We start from the raw sequence: 6,042 nt of genomic DNA, 5'->3' as shown, positions 1-6,042 counted from the left end.
AAGATGTCGGCGGTGGCGGGCGGTGAGGGGACGGCGGAGGGCCGGCAGCGCCAGCTCGAGTCCCTCATCCGCGACCCGCGCTCGCCGGTCAACGTGGAGAGCCTGCTGGTAAGCGCGGGCGGGCACAAAGGGCTCCCTCCACGCCTTCCTCCCCCGCCGGGTTTGGGAGCCCCGGGGGGCTGGGAGCCATCGTTGTGGTCGGGGCCTGGCTGCCTCGGGGAAGCGCCTGCAACTGGATTTGGGGCAGAGCTGCTGCTGCTTGGCAGCGTCCCCCGGCTCTGGGCTTTATCCTTGGCTCCTGCTGGGATCAGGGGTTGACTTGGAGCTTAGTCGAGGACTAGGAAACAAATCCTCCCTGCTGCCTCCCCTTCTCCTTTCCCTCCATCCTGTGGGCGCCTCCTGGCAAGCCAGGGGGGTGAAGCCCGGCTGGTCTCTGCTCCCAGGTGGGCACATGCTGTGTGGGATGGAGAAACGGCATGGGTGAGGGACGCGCACGCGTCTCAGGGATGCTGGTGGGTAGGTTTGTTCCTGTGTGGGTGGGCTGAGTGAAGGTTTTCCTCTGTGGGAAATGGGAAGAAGGAGGGAAGATGTCCTGGCTTGAAAAAGGGTGTCACATCACTTTTCTTGAGCTGGGAGGCTTCTCTGTCAGGCCTTTGGATGCGCCCGGTGAATCATGGGATCCGGGCGGGACCGCAAACCCCCTTAGGCGGGCCACTGGGGGAAGCGTTGGGCAAGTTTGGGGGAGTCTTCTCTGTTGGGGATGCTGCTCCGGTTCAGAGTGGCCCTGCTGCCCTGGGGGAGCATTGGAATTTTTTTTCCTCCGGGTTTCAAACTGTTCGTTACCCTGAGAGGCCGTCGGAGTCGTTACAAAAATGACTCAGTCCCCTTTGGCTGAAGTACAGGAACTGACTGAATCGTGCATGTGTGCTGGGGGGTGGTTACAGGGATCTCCTGTAACTGGCATGAAGTTCTTGTCATGGTTTGATCATTATGCCATTCCTGTCATGGGCACTGAGGTTTCCTGATGCCCAGGATGCTTGGCAGAGGGAGTGGGAAAGGGTGCTGTAGGGCACTGTGGCCTCTGGTGGGGTCTAGCTTTGGCCAAAGCAAAGAGAGCGCCTCTGGGCTTCACTCCCAGCATTTTCACTTTGGTATTTTGTTAGGAAAACTTTGACCTATGGCCAGAAAGAGCAGTTAAAAATAGTACAGCAGATCTGAAAAATTCATCAGGTTAATACTTAACCCTGACTGATTTTTTTTTTTTCACACTTTCAGCCTGTTAGTACAGACTTTTGGGGTCTGGATGGGTAGAGGTAGTAAAAATGAAGCTTTTAATGTTATCCTGAAGAAAAGATATTTAATGCAAAATTAAGACCAGTGTCTGCCTGACCAAAAAAAATTCATGTATTTGTCAGCTTACAACAGTGTAAGGCAGTTGAATCCCTTTATGTAATTATTGAGGCAGATTACTAGTGTGTAAATTTTGAAACCATATGTTTCCTTTGTTATGAAACTAATGCATTTATTATATTTTTTCAGTTGTTTATGAAAGTTGTTTAGTAATTTTTTTTTCAGTTGTTGTAGAAATTTTTCTCCAAATATCTTTACTCCTGTGTTTTGATATTGTGGCTTTGTGAAACCGATATGGTTAAAAGTGTCATTGTGTGTCCATATTTATTTTTCTCAAAGCTTGACTTTTGGAGCACAGAAACATGAAATGCAAGTTGTGAAGTAAATTTCTTTATAAATAGGTCACTTTTAGGTCAAATTGTAATAAAAAGAAATATATTTCCAATGGAGGTGGAAATACACTGGCAGTCTTAAAAAGGCTAATTACATTAAGAATGTTATTAGTTCATCCACCAAAAATAATGTAGCCAATTACTGTCTGAGTAGGAAGAGTTTAGAGCTTAAAATATAGAAAGGTATTCAAAGTGGAATTTACTTCCTTGCACTGTACTTCTAATAAGTCATAAAACAGCTGCTGTTCTGCATTTTGTGTGTGTGTGTGTTATTTTTGGTAAGCCATAAAGAGAGAAAAGTAATCGTGTTAATCTGCAACATATGCTGAAATTTAAAAGAAATGAAAAACGGAGGTAAAAAACCCAGTCTTGCTCTAGGTATCTGTTTGATAGCTTCTAAATCAACCGTTAGCCTCAACACACCACTCATAACTTTTGTGACTAGAGCAGCAACCGATTTAAAAAGAAATAACTTGTTTAGTACAATACTTACCTCCTTGCAGAGGGTCTGGGCACTGGGGGTGTGGGGAATGCTTATTTCCTCTTGCCTTGCATATTTCTTCACAATTCATGATACCCTTCAGAGAATCTTGTGTTGTCAGCCCTGGGCACCCTGGTTGAGAATCATTCTTCTAAATGGATGAATCTGTATTGTCTGAAGTGGAACACAAGTAGAGTCAGAGGAGTTCCAAAACAAATGCCTTGATTTTCTTTTTTCTTTCTGTTTTCTGTCTTTTTATGTGACGAGGTGGTTGGATAATCTAGTCCAGTGATTCTCAGTGAGGGTGCTATGATGCATTGGGTGCATAGGGTGCCATGTAATCTTTTTAAGGGTGCTGTGGAGAGCTATGTTTTATTAGCCCTGTTAGGTGTGCAAAAACCTATGCATGATTTGCAAGGTAAACTTAGCGATTTCAAATAGGAACTCCCAGTATTAACCAACACCCCCCGCCCCCAGATCATTCTGTCCTGTTGTGGTCTTTCTGATTTATTTGCAGCAGAATTGTGCTATCTTTTTTCTGTAGCCGAAAAACCCAGTGAAAACTAGGAGCTGGCATTTTCCAAGGGGTACCTTGAGTCGGTGAAAAGGCTGAGAACTGCTGATCTAGTCTGACCTCCTGTGTAGCACGGACCCCTAATTTTTTACCTAGAATCCCTGTATTGAGCCAAATAATTTGTATGTCTAAAGGAGCAAAATATTCAGTCTTCATTTAAATACATCAAGAAATGGAGAATCCAGTACTTCTCTTGATAGTTTTCCCCGGTGGTTAACTACTTTTACTGTGCTTAAAAAAAAGTGCTTTATTCCCATGAATGTGAAATCAGAACTATAATACAGGAATACTGTATAGTCTCAGCAGTACCATGTGCAGAGATAAAATCGCTTCCCACCTTCTACTGTATTGCCTTCGATTTATTAGATTGTTAAATTTGTAGTGATGTTGGAAAAAAGACATGGGATACTCATGTTCAATAGCTTGCCTACTATGACCCATAAATCCATTGTTTTCCATTATATAGTCTCTTGTGCTGTAGGTGTGGCCTGCATTCTTTGCAATACATCTTGTTATACATCCGGGAACAATGAATTTTGTTTGAATGCACCCAGCTGATCAAATGATCAAGATTACTCTGTATATCTGCCATATCCCTATCATTTTCCATTCTAACAATATTTGTGTTCCCCACAAATTTTATTAACAATGATTTTATATAATTTATAAAATCACTTATAAATATGATTATAAAGTGCACATTTATGTAAAATTGCACATTTTTTGTATCATCAATGAAAATGTTGGATGGCATCAAGTCATGTAAGAATCCTTAGGAAGCCTTATTTAGAAAACTGCTCCCCCATTGCTAGCTACTTTTTGGACCTTGGTAGTGTCTCAAATGTGTGTTCTCCCCAAAGTTGGCTCCTCCTCCCTTTACCTTCTGTTCCAGTTCCTGATCCCTCCAGGCCCAGCCTGGCCAGCTATGTAGCTTATCCCTGCAACACTTGAATAAGTTTTTGTGTTGACTTAAAGGTGCTCTGATAGGTGTTGGCTAACACCATGTTCTAAGGCTCAGGGATAGCTAGGGCAATGCAGGCTGGCCGTTCTCTTCACTTTGGCTGTATAATTTCATCGTGTTAGAGTGTCTCCAGGTTTTGAGACATTTAAACCTCAGCAGCACAATATGGACTTAAGCATGTGCTTTAGATGGGTTTGAGGCAAAGAAGAAGTTAAAAGGAAATAATAGTAGTTAATCTCTTGGTACATGCATCTCTGCAGTATTTAAGGAGTTAAAATGGCTCGCTTAATTTTAATTAAAATGTATTTATCTTTGATAGTAAAGTTGGCTTATACATTTTTAAGTTAAACTGCAGTGAATGGTAGAATGAACAAAGAAAACATATACTTCTGGTAAAACTTCAAATCTGTGTCCAATATCAAGCAGAAGCTTGTGGGATATGAAACACACACACACTGGAGTAGGTAAGAGGAAAGTATGCTAGCTATGTCTATCTGCAGCAATCTCATCAACGGAATAGATATCAGCTTTATTCCAATTGTGCTAATTTGGGCCCCAGTCCTGAAAGCTGACCTGCCTTAGCAGATCATTGAGTTGAGCCCTATTGGCATGGGGGCTTCTTGTAGTCACCAGGGTCTGCTTAGATGGATGACTTTGCAGAAGTAAACCATTCCCATTTTTTCTTTCATTAGAAAAGCTGCCCTATTGCTATTCTTTTTTTTCCGCTACTGAATTCCAAATGAGTAACACTAGTCCACTTGCTAGTTACACCATCAAACACTGGCAAGAATTCAACTTTTAGTAGCTGGCAGATTTTCATTTGAAGAGATGCAATAAGATAGTGGGGAGACCAAATGATCCTGTGTTCCCCTCATATCGAGAATGCAGTTTTTGGTAAAAGTGCAGAGAACTAATTAGATATAGTGTTGCATTTCTTAAATCTTGTTTCTTTTGATCCCAAATCTGTTCCATCTTTCTTTAACAAAAATAATAATTTTGGAAGCTCTGTTAAATACCTGAAGATGATGAGTCTGAAAGTGGTGGTGTTGGCAGACTTTTGCTGTAGTCTTAAAGGCAAATTTCTCAAGCCACTGGGAACATAAGCATTCCTTTTGTGGCAACTGTGCAAGTTCTGGAATATTATTTTTTGATCCAGTGCAGTATGAAAACACATCTTGTATTTTAGAAAACTGTACTTTGACTTCATAGATTTAATAGATTTTCAGGGTCGGAAGGGACCTCAGTCGATCATCGAGTCTGACCCTCTGCCCTGGGCAGGGAAGACTTGCTCACTTCAGTCTCATTCTTGCAAATGGAAATATGCAAGTGGACTCCTGTGCAGCCCCACTGACTTGGAGGGTCTTTATGTGGGTGCAGGATTATGCCTAAATAGATTGGCTTCTTCATTTTGGGCCTTAGAATCCCTTCGCTATTCAGCATTTGAAATGGTTTAAAGTTTAAGAAAAGAAAGAAAAACAAGCTGTATAATTTTGTGAAATAACAGATGATTTTCACTTTAAAATATAGATTAACATAAATTCAGAGCTCTTTTACTTATGCTTGACCTCCCTCCCACCAAATGGAAAGTGGAAATATATATTCATAAAATAAATTATTAAATGCTTCTTCACATTTTAAATGTTAGCTGCTAACTTATTAACACAATCTGCAGAAATGAAACGTGATTATATCGCTCATATGAGGAAGCTGTCCTTGAATTTTAAGGATGTAAATGATTGTCTGAAGACATAGCCTGCACACTAAAGATGAAAAATCTTGGATTAAGTTTAAACTCCTAATTCATGTGGACACTAAACTTTGTTTAAGCTTTTACAACATAAATATATATTTGGTAATAGATTTTTTTTTCAGTGGTATGCAACCTATTTAAGAATAAGAGTACTTTGTTTATTTTTACAACCTTTGCTGGGTATAAGGCTTTTTAATTAGTTTCTAGCTATGTAAACAAAACACTGAATGTAGTGCTTCGTTCCTCCATCAGATGAGCTGTGTGACAGACCTTTCCTACACTAAGAAAACTTAAAACAAAAATTCCCTGCATTGCTAACAGCAGTTCAGTTCCACGATTAGCAATGCAGGAAATCCTACTCTTGTGGAGGTAAAAGCTGCTTTTACTGTTTTGAGTATTGTATTGATTAGCTCTGCTATGTAAATAAACTTACCTAAACTGTGGCACTGGCCACTATTCAGTCTGCACAGAGATGCCTGTGTGGAGGTGCTATTTGGTGATTTTTTTTTTTTTTTTTTTTTTTTTTTTTTTTTT

General features: G+C 41.0%; 1 protein-coding gene across 2 annotated transcripts in view; it reads left to right on the top strand.

Moving 5' to 3' along the window:
• Window positions 1–6: 6 nt before the first annotated feature.
• Window positions 7–6,042, top strand: part of ROCK2 (Rho associated coiled-coil containing protein kinase 2) — a 213,445-nt gene continuing 207,409 nt past the window's right edge. The window contains exon 1 of one of the 2 annotated variants that reach the window (XM_019520753.1): window positions 7–108. The gene's annotated coding sequence lies outside the window, so the exon portion shown is untranslated. The remainder of the gene's footprint in view (window positions 109–6,042) is intronic. The other variant, XM_019520752.1, reaches the window with a different exon arrangement.

The sequence above is a fragment of the Gavialis gangeticus genome, unplaced genomic scaffold (assembly GCF_001723915.1).
Source record: "Gavialis gangeticus isolate Ggan-Ray unplaced genomic scaffold, GavGan_comp1, whole genome shotgun sequence".
NCBI classification, from domain to species: Eukaryota; Metazoa; Chordata; order Crocodylia; family Gavialidae; genus Gavialis; species Gavialis gangeticus.
The sequence above is the reverse complement of the archived record's forward strand: the minus strand, read 5'-3'. Positions and strand labels throughout refer to the sequence as shown.